The sequence below is a fragment of the Callospermophilus lateralis genome, unplaced genomic scaffold (assembly GCF_048772815.1).
Source record: "Callospermophilus lateralis isolate mCalLat2 unplaced genomic scaffold, mCalLat2.hap1 Scaffold_52, whole genome shotgun sequence".
NCBI classification, from domain to species: Eukaryota; Metazoa; Chordata; class Mammalia; order Rodentia; family Sciuridae; genus Callospermophilus; species Callospermophilus lateralis.
The window spans coordinates 4937600-4954059 of NW_027514454.1; the positions used below are offsets into that span (position 1 = coordinate 4937600).

Sequence of the window (16460 nt, forward strand, 5' to 3'; positions counted from 1 at the left end):
TCATGTGCTGAAATGGAAGCGCTCCAATACCAGGCTGTTCTGCACTGAAGTTGAACCATCTTGGCCCGCTGTTGAGAAAAGCCTGAACTGTTGAGGTTGCATCTCACTACACAAGTGTCAAAGCGGTGCCGTCTGATCTCCTGGATGCCTTACTGAGATCAGAATAAGTCATTGTCTTAGTCTGCCATAAAAAAAACACCATAACCTGAGTGGCATAAAACAAATGGATTTACTCATAGTTCTAAAGGCTGGCATCTGAGATCAGGGTTCCAGCATGGTCAAGGTTCTCTGGTGAGGGTTCTCCTCCTCATTACGAGCTCCGGCTCACATAATCAACTATTTGAGACCATTTCTACTAGCTACTAGAGACCATTTCTACTAGCTACTTCCTGGCTTGGCTTCTCCCTGGGTACACACATGCCCTTTCTTTGGTACATGGGCATGAAGGGAGAATTCTCTCTCTTCTTATTAGGGCACTGATATGGTTTAGATCTAGAACGTCCCCCAAAAGTTCATGTTGAAGGCTAGGTCCCCAAATCAGTGAGGTGGGGCGTTGGGTAAATGATTGGATCATGGGGCTCTAAACCCATCATTGGATTAATCCACTTGGTGGATGAGCAGTTTGGGAGGTGGTGGAAACTGTAGGCAGGTGGGACCCGGATCCTGGGCTGTGACCTTGAAGAGTACATCTGTACCTGGCCCCCTCCTCCTGGTCTTTCTCTTCCTCTACACCTCATCTCAGGCCCAGAGCAACGAGGTCACTCCACCTGGACTGAAAACTGAAACTGTAAGCCAAACTCATGGTGATGAAAAGCCAACACCTGTGTAGCTCACTTAACTTTAATCACCTCCTAAAAGCTTATTTCCAAATACAATCACACTGGGGTTTAGGGGTTTTTCCTTTTCTTTTTAAAGACTTTTTATTCTTTATTGGCCTGCCAGGCTGCCCTCTCCCTGTGCCCTCCTTCGGCTCACCTGCAAAGCTGCAATGTCTCTCAAATGATTTCTTACATTCAGTTCTAACCTTCTGACCTTCTGTGTCTCTTTGTGAGTGTGTGTGGTGCTGGGGATTGAACCCAGAGACTTGTGCGTGCGAGCCAAGCACTCTACCAACTGAGCTATGTCCCCAGCCTAGGGTTTAGGGTTTTAATATAGGACTTTTGTGGGAACACAACTCAGTTGGTAGCAAACAGGATTTTTTTAACACACGACTCAGAAAAGTGAGCCCATGGGTTGGGCAGCAGGAAAGCTATGAGGATGTGCAGGGTTACAAGATGACACCCTGCCCCCAGACTCACTCAGAGCCTTCCAGGGGCATCAGGTCAGGGGCAAGCTCCAGGCGCAAGTTGTCTTTGCATTGAGTCCAGTTTGACTCAAGGGCAGAATTCAGAATGATCAAAGACTGGCTTGGAAGGTTTCTATTCCAACTCCTCACAATGCCTTTCCTCTCAACTTGGGCTTTTTCCTTGAGCCAGACACGTGTGGTCTTGGCTGTGTTTTGGGCAAAAACCCAAGATTCGGGTGGGGCTGCCTGTGTATTCACAGAGACCGACAAGCCAGCGTCAGGGCAGATCAAGGTCTGGGTTGCCCACAGGCAAGGCCTGGATTTTCCCACAGGAAATATTCTGGATGTAAGTGTAAGGTAAGGCAATAGCGGCGACCAAAGGAGGCAGATTAAGAGGCCACTGAACAAGGCTTTATTGAGATGTCACTCTCCGGTGGAACTTGATCAGACCAACAGAGTGGACAGGAGGAGGGTCTGAGGAGAGACTGCGTGGGGGCTCGACAGGACTGGAATTTTATGGGGCTTATAGCAGGAAGGGAAGGGCTTGGGACAGAAAAGGTGTTTTAGAGTCCCTTGTCCCGCAGGAGTTGGGGGGCGGAGCTGGCTGAACTCCAGGATTGCACAGGGGATCCTGCTGATTGACAGGCCTTAGCCAGGAGATCCCACTGATTGACAGGCGTTGGCGCCCAATTGGTGTTTCTTTCCTGCCAGCAGGCTGCTTGGTGCTTTGTTCCCAAGTCACCGGACAATGACCCAACAGTTAAGTAAATACATCCCTGAGCACCAATGTCCCACGTGAGATTGTGAGGACTCATGCCCTAGAAGTGTGTGAGCCAAGGCTGGATGGTAAGCGTGGGCAGTACAACCTTGCGCCCACCTCTGCAAGGGTCGCCACGCACCGGTGACCTGGGCTCGGCCTCAGCAACAGCCCCCCCACAACTTACTTGGAATAAGTTTCCCAAGTTCAAAGCCAGACTCAAAGTCCCACTCCCTGTCCTTCAGTTCTACCTGGAGCTGGCCTCCTCCTGGCAGATTCCCGGGTTCCTGCCCCCATGCCCAGGCCTGCCCACGCGGGTTCCCGCAGCCCCAGCGCCCAGGCCTACCCACGCGGGTTCCCGCAGCCCCAGCGTCCAGGCCTGCCCACGCGGGTTCCCGCCGCCCCAGCGCCCAGGCCTGCCCACGCGGGTTCCCGCCGCCCCAGCGCCCAGGTCTGCCCACGAGGGTTCCCGCCGCCCCGCCCGGCGGAGTCCCGGCGCATGGCCTTGTGGGAGTTGTAGTTCCCGCTGGCGGAGGGCGCCAGCCAAGCGCGCCTGGGGACTCCACTTCCCGTGCTCCTCTGCGGGCCCGGCAGAGACGGTTCCGGGCCGGGAAGGGCTAGGAGCTGTGGCCAGTGGAGCCGGTCATCTGTGGGGTGTCCGCCGTTCATGCAGGGGCCTGTTCCTTCAGGAGCGCAGGGACCCGACTGGAAAGCGGGCTTGAGGACTCGAGGGCGAGGGCAAGGGCGAGGCGCGGCCCGTCGGGTGGGCCGGAGTGTTCACCCGGGGTCCCCGCGCGCTCGGGGCGGCCCCATGGCGGCTCGCGCCCTGGGCGCGCTGGCCGCGCTGGCCTGCTGTCTACGCGCGCGGCGGGTGGCCCCAGGCGAGCTGCGCCCCGAGGCGCGCGGCCACCTGGAGCTGAAGCAGGTGCAGGTGGTGTTCAGGCATGGCGCGCAGAGCCCGCTGTGGCTGCTGCCCTGCACGGATCAGGTGAGCCGCTCTCCGGGCTCCCTGCTCCCGGCTCCCCGGCTCCCCGCTCCCCCGCTCCCCGGCTTCCAGCTCCCCGGCTCCCCGCTCCCCAGCTCCCCGGCTCCCCTGGCTCCCCCGGCTCCCCCGGCTCCCCCGGCTCCCCCGGCTTCCCCGGCTCCCCGCTCCCCGGCTCCCCGCTCCCCCTCTCCCCCTCTCCCCGGCTCCCCGCTCCCCTGCTCCCGGATCCCCGGATCCCCGACGGGCCCTTCCGGCGGTGCGCGCCCCAGACCTCCAGGGTCGCCCCCAGCTGTGGCGCCGCTGCTCCTCAGGAGGAGCTCGGGACTCGCCTGGGGGCCCTTTGGCCAGTGGTCAGCGGCGCGCCAGGGCCCAAAAGTGGCGTGTCGCGAGCCAGGGACGGCCGCCTCGGTGCTGTCGGGGACCGTCTCGCTGTGTCAGGGACCTGCCTAAGGGGACCTCGGGCTGCCTTGGGATAGGTTCCAGGACTCCCTCTCAGGGTTAGCTGGAGGCGGTTAGAAGTCTCAGGAAGACGTGGTGACAGAGGCTGTGTCCCGGCTGTCTGCGTTTCAGGCTTCTAGACCTATAGTTAGTGGAAGGGCTTGTGGTCGGTTTGGGGATATGATGCTTTCAACTCTGCAGGGTTAACGATGACTAAATAGCCTTAGAGCACAAATAATTCCATGTTTTTTTATGGTTAGCCTCTCTGTACGCAGGTCCCCAAGTCCCACAAGTAATTGTGGAATGCCTAGTTGCGACGCTTAGGTTGAAGTTGGAACAAATCAACAGGTTGTCCATCTTTCTGGTCATAGTTGCTTTCTAGAGGAAACCGAGAGAGTTGGACTCTTCACACTGTACACTAAAACCCAGTTTTCAAAGCAGGCCTTATCATTTCCTTATCGTTTTGTAAGCACATGAACCATCTCTTGGGCAACCTCTACCCCCACTTTTCCCCATTTATTCTTGTTACAGAGGGCTGGGAAGTAATTGATAGGAATGCACACACACACTTTTTTTTCATGTTAAAGACAGGTTATCAGTGGTAGCAAAGAATAAAGCTTGACTGTCTAGACCTGGGCCTCGAATGTACAGTGCATGTATTCCCCGAAGCCCTGTAAAAAGATTTAGTTTCTTTTAGAGATTTCTCCTGAGCCAGTGGGTGTGTGATGGGTGTCTTATGCCTTTCTGGAAGAGGGGGTCCTTATTGCTTAGCACACCAGCTTCATCCATCATCTCTAACTACAAAATGCGGAACATCATAGTCCATGGCCTCGTTTTGCAATAAGAGAAGACACAGTACCTCTCCTACCAGATCATACCTGCAGACTGTAGGTAGATGCTTTAAAACTGTTTGGTAATCTAGAATAAAATATGTGCATAAAATCCAGGGGTGGAAACCACCCTCTTTCAAGTGAATGTCATCAGTGAATGTCCAAAGTGAATGTCGTCAGCCCTCTATAACTTGCTTCTGGAAGGCCTTGCCCAGGTTTTCTTTTCAATATCCCATTTAATAGACAGGTGATTGGGATTTTCTATCTTCCTAGTTCTGATATTAATTATATTCAGGTGGGACCATGTAGCAGCCATTCAAAAACTAAAATTTCTTTTGGTACATGTTTACTGATTTCTGATTGGTTTATAGATAAACACATGTGACAGGTCATTTCAGTTATTTTACAAATCCTTAGAAAGTAGTCTTGTTTAAAATATGAGTGGTTTTTTTAGGGCTTAAATAACTATTTGTTTAGCCTATCTTGATAAAAGTATGTGCCTTGGAAATAAAATTATGGAACATAATTAGCTGTTTTCCTGATCATTACAGTAGATCCTAGTATACTTTCAAAAGAATAGATTTGACTCTCATTTTAGGTTTCCCTGGTTCCCCTGCAAACAGTGGCAGGATGACCACCAGGCAGGTTCTTCTGTTTTCATTAAAGACAGTTCACCCTCCCCTAGCTTCATTGTTAAGGTATTTTGGGTTTTATTTGACAAGATAGATTAGCTAGGAAGCATAATGTCTTGTTACTTAATACCTAGCCAGAGCTCAGCTGAGAAAGGTGGCGTTCAGGATGCAGCACCTGAAGAATGTGCCAGGCCAGTACATCCATCTTTCTATAGTGATGGTTCTTTACCTTAGTAGGATATTGAACTCAAGTGGGGATATTTTAAAAATACTGATGCCTGGGTCTTCCCCCCAGAATCCTGGTTTAATTGACCCAAGTGTCCAGACATTGTAAGATTTTCTCTGGTGAAACTTTAGAATTGTCTGGACTCTTCATCATTAAGAAGTAAAGGGCCTTCCCCCCAGGGAGGTTCAGAATAGGGCTCAGGCATCAGTAACTTTTTAGAAAATGTCCTGCTGATGCCAGTGTATAACCCAGGTTTAAAACTATGGTTTTATTTAAAAACCTACACCTGGAAGTTTTTTGTTTGCAAAATTTTTTCTCTTACTTGGAATTTAGCATATCCTCCCAGTATAGAATTGGCTTCACTGAAATGTGCTTTGGTGAGATGTTCTCTTTCTGTGTTGAGGGAATTGGGAGAAACAACCCCACAGAACTCATTGCTGTGACTACTGAAAAGATGTTCATTATATTACTCTCTCCTCTTTATGAGGACCCTTGGGAGGAATTTGTCTGTTAGCATTAGATATGGTGTACTTCTCCTGAACAGTTTGCTTGCTTTTATCTTTAAACTTGTCTAGCTGATCAAATTTCTCCTTTTATATAAAAGCCAGAAAGTTGGTGCCAAACTTGTGGTCCACCTATGATAGGTGTATGGGTTTTTGATAGATGCATTTTTGGTAACCTTATTACTGCATCTGTTTTTGCCACTATGCTTATTTGGTTTTGTCTCTTACCTACTTTGACTTGGTTGTCTTACCAGATTTTAGATATCGCTGTCGTCTGTTTCTTTTTGGAAATGGGGTATAAATATAAGGAGATTTATCAAGTCAGTCTTTATCATTAAGTTAAGAAGAGGAAAGAGGATGAGAGTGTGTATGTGGGATGGACACCATTTATGAAACCATGTTGATCCTCTGAAAACGTGGGCTCTTGACTTTGTGTGACCTGCACTGCAGGACTTGTCTCTTGGGAACCAGAAAGGTGGCTAAGCAGAGAGCCTTCTCAGTGAAGCTGAATGGCCCTGTGGACTTAGGTCTCTGACCTGGAGAAGGGTGATTTCATGTCAGTTTTCAGTGTAGTGACGGAGAGAGACAGAACATTTCAATGATGGGGTTATGCCAAGAGTACTGGGAGCACAGAGGACTTTACTCAAACTTTTAAGTGACCAAAAGTGAATGCAGTTTCCCCGCTTTCTTCTGTCTTAGTGTTAGTCAGGGAGCACCTCCTCTACCCTTTCCACATTAGGTACACAGGCTCAAAATCAAAGTAGTAGTTTTCCTTTCTTTTTCCTTAGTTACTGCCAACCCAGCCACAAAATAAAACTTTTACCTACTAATTCAGATGTCTCACATTTACCTCCTCTGTTCTTGCTGCCTTAGGTGAAATCTTGGATCCTTTTATTGTTTGGACTGAGGTATCTCCTGAAATCTCATGGATGAGACAAGGCAGGAATATTCAGAGGTAAAATGATTGTATTATGAGCATGGTGACATGATCAGTGGATCAGTCCGTTGCATGGATTGGCGATTCGGGGTGGGGGCTGCTGTGCTGGGTGCTGACTAGCAGGTGAGGCAGTAGGTCACTAGCAGCATGCTTTGGGGTTTGCATTCTGTCTCTGGTGCCTTGTCTTCTCTGCTTCTTGGCTACCAGCATTGAGCAGCTTTGCTCCACCACACCCTTCCACCACCCTGGTCTGCCTCACCTTGGCCAGAGGAATGGAGCCAACCAATCATGGACTGAACCTCTGCACCTGTGAGTCCCACATAGACCTTTCCTTTTCTAGATTGTTCTCTTTAGGCCTTTTGGTCATAGCAGTGAAGAGGTGACCAACAGTACTCATGTAGACTATGGCAGACATCATAAACTTGACTTTCCTGCATTGGTCTTCCCAGTCCAATAGTATTATACTCGTGACTTTTGAACTACTCTGGAGCTGTGGGCCAGGGGCTGGCTGCCTGGGGCTCTGGGTTCTTATTCCTACTGCAGCTGGAGATACTCCAGTTTTTGCATTTACATGTACAAATTGAATATTCAGCTTTTCTTGGCATTTGCTAATTAAAAGGCTTGAAAACCATTCCCAGTTTGAGACAAACTAGACTACTTCTTTGTATACACATTCTTTAGTATCTCTACTTTGCTCCAATTTTCTAGCTGTTTTTGGAATCCTGAATGCCACCATTTCTTCTTACCTGCTTCTTACTCCCAAGTCCCAGTTGTTGCTTGTCTAAATTCTGTTCATTTCACATATGATCTGTTCTGTGAAATATTCCCTGAATCCTCAAGCAGAAGAGAATGTCTGTTTTACCTTGAACTACAATGGACTTCATCTGGTTTCTTATAGCATATATTCCCTTTTATTATGTCATTTAGACTCAGAGTTTGCTTCCTCTATTAATCTGAAAATCAGGGAAAGGCAGGGCCAAATTATCTCAAGCTTGATATCTTCCACAGGATCTGGCAGATGGTCAGAGTTATTAATTTCATGTATGGTGTGCTATGCCCTTCTTAGGATTTCAGAATACAAAGGTCAATAAATGACCGAGTCTCTGTTCTCAGGAAGCTAAATCTACTGAACAGGACAGACCAGTAAAGGAACTCTCCTAGAACAGTATGTAAAGGTTACCAGAGAGAGCCACCAGTATTGCTATAGAAGTTCAGAGCCATGGTCAGGCTTATTGAGTTTTACGGAACGAAGGAGTCTTCTCAGATGACAGGAAAGAAAATTCTAGGAACATACATTGAAAAACTAGGAGGTATGAAGATGGCGCTGAAGGAAACAGTTGTGGGGCTGGAGAGGTAGTGTGTAGGGCAGGGGAGAAGTCCTGAGGGGGTGCTGAGAAGAGGTTGAGCCATGCTATGCAAGCCAGGCTCAGAACTGAGGAGAAGGAGTGATGATCAACTGTGAAAAAGGAAGGAGGAGGTAGTAAGATCTACTCTGATGTGCGGTCACAGCAGGAGCATTCAGAGTGACTTTATTCTGGCCAACAGGGCTGCAGGGATTGTGTGTGGCAGGGAGTCACAAGTTGGAGTCCTGGGCCTGGGAGGGTGTGGTAGCACTGGAAAGGACAGCTGAGGTTGCGAGGTTATGTGGAGGTGCACTCCTGGCTGCGAGAGTCACCGACAGCTGGAGCTTGGGATTGTGGCCACTTGGGATGTCTGGGAGCCATTGCAGGACAGCGGGAGCAAGTGCCAGACTGCAGGGAATAAAGGGAGGTGGGGAGCAGCCAAGGCTTCCTGTTGGCAGCTGTTTATTTCAGAAATTGGATAGCAGGAACTGATAACAAGGGACACAGCATGTGTGGTGTGCTACGTGGGGGTCCAGGTTCCCTGGAGATTTCCCAGGCATGGTCACTAAGGCCATGCTCATGCACGCCAAGCACCTGCCGCCAGCACTGGCCATCTCTCCCCTTCAGCCTGGGCTCAGGGCCAGAGTAGCTCCTGACAGTATTAGTGCAGTACTCATAGGACCTGGACCAAGAACACCTGGAATCCTAAATCGGTCGTTTCTCCCTTTTCCTCCCACGGGAAGGTCTGTAGCCTAATGTTCGAGTGATTCTGCCTAATGTTCCATGTGACCACCAGATGTTAATGCTGTGAGTTTCAAGAAACTTTTAAAAAAACATATCTTGTTTTTTATGATCACAACAGGTAGAGTGGAACCCCCAGCTATTAGAGGTCCCACCCCAAACTCAGTTTGATCACACAGTCACCGAGCTGGTGGCCCCAAACCACATTTTCCTTATGACTCTCAGTACAGCAGGACTACCTTGAAGGTGAGCATGTGTCCTGCTCTGGGCCACTGCGAGTTTCAGTGGGTCTCTGGGTGAGATCAGCTGGCAGGTGTCTGATTCTCTTTCTTCCCCACCTCAGGGGGGCATGCTGGCTGGGCAGCTGACCACGGTGGGCATGCAGCAGATGTTTGCCCTGGGGGAGAGGCTGAGGAAGAACTATGTCAAAGACGTCCCCTTCCTTTCGCCGACTTTCCACCCGCAGGAGGTCTTGTGAGTCATTAGAAGAGGAGATGTGGCACTGAGTGAGGTCTTGAGTGTGAGGGGTCGATGTCGGAGACCAGCTCCAACAGGGGGTCTCAGGAGACGAACGGATGGTGAGGAGTCGGCGAAAGAGGGGTGGAGAAACAACACAGACACCAAAGTGCAGGTGTTGATCCCAATCTTTACTTGTGAAGTTGATCATATATACTTTTCATTTTGGCAGGCTCACAGTACTTTGTGGTTACAAAACAGGAATCATTATTTAAAGAAACAAAATATTACCTAGCTACAATCAGAATAGAAGAATGTATCTTGGCTTGTGCATAAGCAAACATTTGTACTTTCAGTTCGTGTTTTGCTTTGAGCTGTTTCTGCTTAGTTAACTTTTAATAATAGTTACAAATGTCCCAAACTATTAGCCTATACCTTGACTATTCTTTCTTGGCTTACTGACTGGAACCGGTGCCATGGTTATGGCAAGTGGTTGACTTGTTTTTAATTTTAATCAAACAAGAGTAAGAGCACAAACCATTGTGCTCAGGAACAAGAACAAGTTGCCCAGTACTAAGCACTAATCTGTCTTCTTAACATTAATTTTTCTTCTCTAGATTTTAATTTAATTTCTCAAAAACTTCCTTGACAGGAATACAGGGAATTTTTCATTAGACATTAACAATTTACACTCCACAGCTGAATCATTGCATTTAGAGCAAACAGATCCATTCTTTAGAAGTAGTTGTATTAATTGGGAAAGTCATGTTTTTTCCTTCATACTTAATGGTCATATTAGAAGTCACAAGTATACTTATTAAAGGAATACAAAAACAAATTAGCCCATTCCCAGAAACATACTGCGCTCCTCCAGAGGATGGACGCCTTGCGCCATCCACCTCAGTAGGGCCTTGCCATTGCCTGAGTCAGGGGAGGGGCGCAGCAGGTCAGATACCCCAGGGGCTCCTGTCTTCTCCCAGAGAGGTTTGGGGGAAAGTTGTCTGATGCAGTGGTCCTGAGAGCAGTAGTGACTGGAGGTCGCGTTCATTGGCCTGTGCGTCCTCTGGGGGCAGCCATCCCACCGAGCAGCAGCGAAGCGTCTTCCTGACCTCAGGGCCCTGGGTGTCCGGAGACTGCAGCTGCTCGTGGTGCAGTGTATGACTCAGCCTTCCTTCCCCCACGTCTCTGCCTTTCTGTTTTTTCCAGTGTTCGCTCCACCAACATGCATCGGAATCTGGAGTCCACTCGATGTTTGCTGGCTGGGCTTTTCCAATGTCAGAAAGAAGGTCTGTCTGTGGGGTCTACAAGCCAGCCCCTGGCCCTTGAGGAGCGGCCTCCCAGAGTCCCTCTCTGTGTCCGTTTCCCCATCTCTCTTCTGCACATGTGGCCTCGGGTGTGCCTGTCCTCAGGGTCCTTGCTGCCTGCCGTGTGCTGCAGCTTCAGCCTGACCTGTCAGGAGTGGCTCCAGTGTGCCTCCTGCTCTGGCCTCTCCTCCCAGGCATCTGCACAGGCTGCCCAGGGCCGTGCTGGCTGCATCCCGGGGACAGTAGTGACCTGCTAAGGGAGAGGAGGGCAGAAGAGTGCTGATTCACAGTAGGACCCAAGCATTAGCTGCGTTTCCTAGTTGAGTTTTGATGATAAACCTGTGTATGGCTGCGGTCAGAAATTCCCCAACTTTTTACTCCCAAGGACTGCATTTTTTCCCCTCATGGATCCCATATATCTAGGGTCCCTGGCCATCAAAGGAGGCTGCATTTTTGGCTGGGCACGGTGGCACAGTCCTGTAATCCCAGTATCTGGGGGAGGGGGGTTGAAGCAGGAGGATCACAAGTTCAAAGCCAGCCTCAGCAATTTAGCAAAGCCCTAAGCAACCCAGTGAGACCTGTCTCTAAACGAAATACAGAGTAGGGCTGGGTGGTGGCTCAGTGGTCGAGTACCCCTGACCCCCAACCCCCCCCAGAAAAGGTGGCTGCATTTTATCATTTGTTATTGATTCAGACTTACTTGAATCCCTGGTCTGCAGAGTGTCTGCAGAGCGTCATTACCTCATCAGAATTTAAATAGTAAAGGGTGCCATAAGGCAAAGGTTATTGTTCTTTTCTTTAGCTTCTTTAGCAGTATCTCAAACAGAAACAAAACATTCATCGAACTTTTAAAAATGTGTAACAGAATAGGAACTTCAGGCCAGAGGAGCCTGCCTTATCCCTACCTGGGTTGGGTGCTGTGGCTGGTTTCTTGCTGCAGTTGGCTGCTAAGCACAGACGTGTATAGCCAACAGAAAGCAAACAGAGCAGCTCTCCCTCCCTCCTGGAGAGCCCAGAGCTTAAGAATCACCCACAGGGCCTGATCTGAAGTCCTCACTTGCTCAGCTTCAGAAGGGCAAATTCCCTCTTCCTGGAAACACCAGAGGCGTGACAAAGGAGGAAAGATGTCTTTAGGTGACCCCTTCTCTTCAGGCAGGTCACAAATTGGGGATGCCCCAGGGTTCCAGCAGGGAATTATGTGGGTCCTTACATGTCTCTTGTGTGGCTTCCTGGGTAGTGGTTGTATGCATGGGACTCAGAGAGATGGGGACTTCAGTTTGACTCCTGTTAGAGATACTTCTGTACTCTCCCCAGCATCAAGGGAGTTGAATGAGCCAAAGAACCTCAGAAGGTGCCACCATGAATGGACGTGGTGCGACACTGGGTTTTGCTTTAGGAAGGAAATCTTCGAGAAGCTCCAGGGGGCTCCGTGAGAACTGTGGAGACGCAGGCTGGGAGGAAGCTAGAGACTGCTGGCTGGCCCCATTTGGCCAGTCCTTGGCTCAGTTCATATTTGAGTATCTATTTAGAGTGTCTTTTTACTGTAAACTGTAGTTCCAAGGTGCCAATACAGCAGCAGACTCCAGATGGTATAATACTCTGTAGTGCCATCTGTGTTATACTAGATTATTATCAGTTTTTAAAATCCCAGCACTAAAGACTTGGTATATACCAAACGGTATTCTAAGGACTTTGCATATATTGTTTAAGTCTTTTTATAACCCTATGAGGAAGGTACCATTTTCCATTTTACAAATAAGAGAACTAAGAGGGGCTAAATGACCTGCCCAGGCACACTAAATGGTAAATGGTGGACTTCAAACAGTCTGGTATCGAAATCCATGCTGTCAACTTTAGGTTCAACTACTTATCCAAGGATATGTGCATGTAGATCATTTTTTGAGTTTTTGTACATGTAGAAGCCCAGGATTGTTCAGAGGTCAAGGGACTATAGGAAAGGAGGGGGCATGGGACATGCAGATAGACTCTGCTTTGAACCACCACCTTGTAGATATCAGCACTGTTACTGTTGGACATAGTGTTGGGCGAGGTTCCCGAGATCACTGATAGGGTTCCACCCCTGGGATTGCACATGAGCCCTAGAGAAAGAAAGTGGCTTCCCAAGGCAGCCCTGTGGGTTAGTTACGGACTCAAGACCTAACTGACAGGCCTTTAGTGGGGTTTCCTTCTGTTGAGACCAACGAAGTGTGTTTGGATTCTCATGTTCTAGTAAAGCTACCATGGCTGCTTTTAAAAACCTGGGGTTCCGGTCATCGGTAATCGGAGAATAAAGAGCTCCTTGGGACTCGGGCTCACCTACTTGCCGTGTGGACTGACCGCAGTGAATTCCAGATTGCTGCTGATGGGAGATGTTCCTTTTGCCCTTGGGCCTGGGCTGTGGGAAAAAAAAGAGCTGCCACAGGACTCTGCTGCTTCTGGCAGGGTGTTAGGATACCTCCAGGCGTTGCCAGAGGGAAAAAGAGCTAGTGATCTCTGAGCAGCAGCTAGGTATAGGAACACTGTGGTCTGATCTTTGGTTCCTAGCAACTCTTCTAGAAGGCTGGCTTTTATTTTGGGTAGGACTCCAGCTTGAGGAGATTTATGGCTTTGTGGCCACCTTTCTCAGATTGTTATGTGATAAGTTGCCATATTGGCCTATGAGATTGAACTTTGGGAAGAAAATTACCTAGTTCTGATCAAATTAGGGATAGCCCATTCTTCATTAGGATGCTTAGTTGCTGGCAGGGCTTGAAGGCAAGGAGTGTTGGGGATGAGACAGGGGAGTGTGGGATAAGAAAATAAAGGAGAATGCTTCACTCAGACCTTCACTCAACTCTAGACCTTGAAGGGTGTTCCTCAGAATGCCTGAGTTGGGACAAGGTGGGGGCGGTCCATTCCCCTCTGGTCTGTTCATGGCCCCGTAGGAGGGCATGTGCTGGGCAGAACAAGGCTGCTGCCTGCTTTGTGCGATGCTCGGGTCGTGGGAACACTCAGCAGGGCCGGTGTGTGCTGGGGCCTTTGCTCTCCTTAAGGAGACCTTGTGCTCCATCTCTGTGGTGGACAAAGAGGAGGAGGAGGAAGTGGGGCTTGGGGAAGAACCCAGTGAAGCCTCTTCCTGCCTGTGCACCCCATTCCTCCCAGGACCTGTTGTAATCCACACTGTTGAGGCAGACTCGGAAGTGTTGTACCCCAACTACCAAAGCTGCCAGAACCTGAGGCAGAGGATCAGGTAACTGCCTAGTGGAGGGCGCCCCTCCCCACCTTGGCTGGCAGACCTGCCTGCCCTGAGGCTTTGCCCAGACCCACCCTCGTGGCTGCCTCCTGCTGCCACTGCCGAGGGAGTGCAGGAGCTCTTACTCGTGGCCGCAGGCTCACAGCGGAGGTGCAGGGAGTCTGGAGGTGGTGTACAGTTGTGAACAGGCCTTTTCCCCATTCGGACTTTACACTCGGTCTCTGGAGTGGGTGGATAAGGTAGTGAGTGAGCCGGTCATCAGCCTGCGAATCCAGGTGTACTGGCCCAAGAAGACAGTCCATCAGTCAGGAGTACAGACGGGATGTCCATCCCTAGATCAGTCAGGAGTACGGGCATCCAACCCTAGATCAGTTAGGAGTACAGACATCCAGCTCTAGATCAGTCAGGAATATAGATATCCAGCTCTAGATTATTCAGGGGTACAGATATCCGACTCTAGATCAGTTAAGAGTACAGACATCCAGCCCTAGATCAGTCAGGAGTACGGACATCCAGCTCTAGATCAGTCAGAAGTACAGATATCCAGCTTTAGATCAGTTTTTTGAAATTTGTTTAGAATACCTGGGGTGTGTGTGTGTGTGTGATAGAGTAGGGGTCGAGTGGGTGATGACTAGGGAGGATTGTGGGTAGGGAGGGGTGCTCAATTTTTTTTTAATAACACATTTATTTTATTTTATTTTTATGTGGGGCTGAAGATTTAACCCACATCCCTGTGCATGCTAGACGCGCTGAGCCACAACCCCAGCCCAGGGTGCTCAATTTTTACATGTGAATTTTACATTCAGTCAGTATCTGCTAGGATCTAAAACTTGTGGGTACTTATTTATTCTACATTTTTTGAAGAGTATATGCATATCATCATATTAAAAATCTGAGAAGCCCATAGTAAGGAACTCTGGGGCTGGAGGTAGAGCTCCTTTGTAGAGTGCTTGCCTCTCATGCACAAGGCCCTGCTGTCCTGGGTTCAGTCCCTAGCAACACACACACACACACACACACACACACACACACACACACACACAAGAACTCTGGTTCATCTTTTGTTTTTCAGGGTGGGGGGATTACCGGGGATTGAACTAAGCCACATCCCCAGCCCTATTTTCTATATTTTATTTAGAAACACAGTTTCACTGAGTTGCTTAGTGCCTCCCATTGCTGAGGCTGGCTTTGAACTCACGATCCTCCTGTCTCAGCCTCCTGAGCTGCTGGAATTATAGGAGTGCACCACTGTGGTCCGGCCTCCAGCTAATCTTTTTTTCCAGTTAATCTTTAAGTCTGTTTTCCTCAAACTAATCTAGCCATAGGACCTCTTTTGTGTAATGAATACATAAAGATCACACATGGGAAATATCTCTTCAGAAGTTGGACACTGTGGCAGCGTAGGAGCCTCCTTCCTTCTCTTGTGAAAATGACCTCATGCCGCAGAGGCACAAACGCACCTGTGCTTAGGTGCAGTGGTCTGAGGTCATGGGTGAGAGCTCACGTAGAGCATTTGTATGGCAGATCTTCAGAAAGCATTTTAGGGAAAATGAAAGTCAAGTGGAAATTTGTGAATCCCTTGCCTTGGTGTTTTATTCTTTTTTTAACTTAAATAAAAATTTTAAAAAGTGTGGAGTGGTTGGGAGCCATCAGAAATGGAGGAGATCTTTTCGATTCTGGCTCTTCAACCCACCAGGAGTGCATGGCTTTGGAAGGACCTGGGGCCATGGCGTTTTGAGCTATTTAGCCCCTTCCCAAAAGACAGGTCCTTGCAGCCAGGGTGGGAGCCGAGCAGCTGCCAGGTTGGGGGCAGAAGCTGTGATCTGAAGTCCTGCCTGTGGTCTTTCAGGTACACAGCCTCTTGAGCTGCCCCACCCTGCAGAGATTCACCCAGGTGGTTGAGCAGAGGGCCATGGACACGGCCTTGTACGTCCTACAGTGGGAAGACAGGTGAGTGGCCTGTGCAGCTGCTGGGGCAGAGTCATTCTTGGTCAGACCTCCGAGTGTGTGGGAAGGAGGCCCTTCAGGCCTGCTCACACTGTCTGCTGGCACCACCTTGGCCTGGGAGACAGAGCCCCTGCTCTGCGGCCTTTTCAGGTCCTTACGCTTCTGATCCGGGCTGGTGACCCGGTGCCTCCACCCTGTGTTGCAAAGAATATAGAGCACCACATGCTGAGTGACTCAGCATTCCCTTTTTCCTTGTGTTCCAAGGTTCAAAAGATTTAGTGGGAGGTGTGGAAGCTGATGGAAGAATGTATTTCTCACTTTCTTCATCATGTTACACTTTACACATGAGTGTCATCTTCTCACCGTCAGGTGGGTGAGAAGCTGGGGCTGAGAGTCGGCAGCCCTGCCTGAGCTGAGCTAGTGCGTGCCAGAGCCAGGACTCGGACCAGCCCTCTGACGGACAGGCCTGTGTTTGCTCTTTCTCTTCCTGCTAGTAGGGATGCTGTTGGTAGAAGGCCTGCTTCTTGGCCACCAAAAGGAAAGGCTTCCCTCTTACAAATGTCAGAAGCCTCTTTTTTTCTGTTAGAATAAGAGCATTCGGCTTATCCTCAGAATTAGTGGCTTAATGTGGGAGTGGGCAGTAGAGGAGGGTCCTGAGGAAGACGGGGCGGCTGACATTCCAAGGGTTTGCCCAGTGTGCGGCCTCAGAGGCCCTGACTGCACTGACTTTCTAAAAAACAAAAATCTTATTTGCTATTTCTTGTTTTACATGACAGTAGAGTATATTTTGATATATTTATACAAACATGGAGTGTAACTCCATGCAGTGGGTTGACATTTCAAA

At 49.3% G+C, this 16460-nt stretch overlaps 1 pseudogene; it reads left to right on the plus strand.

Annotated features, from left to right (window-relative positions):
- Positions 1-2853: 2853 nt before the first annotated feature.
- Positions 2854-15782, plus strand: LOC143390292 (lysophosphatidic acid phosphatase type 6-like; annotated as a pseudogene).
- The last annotated feature ends 678 nt before the right edge of the window (positions 15783-16460 follow it).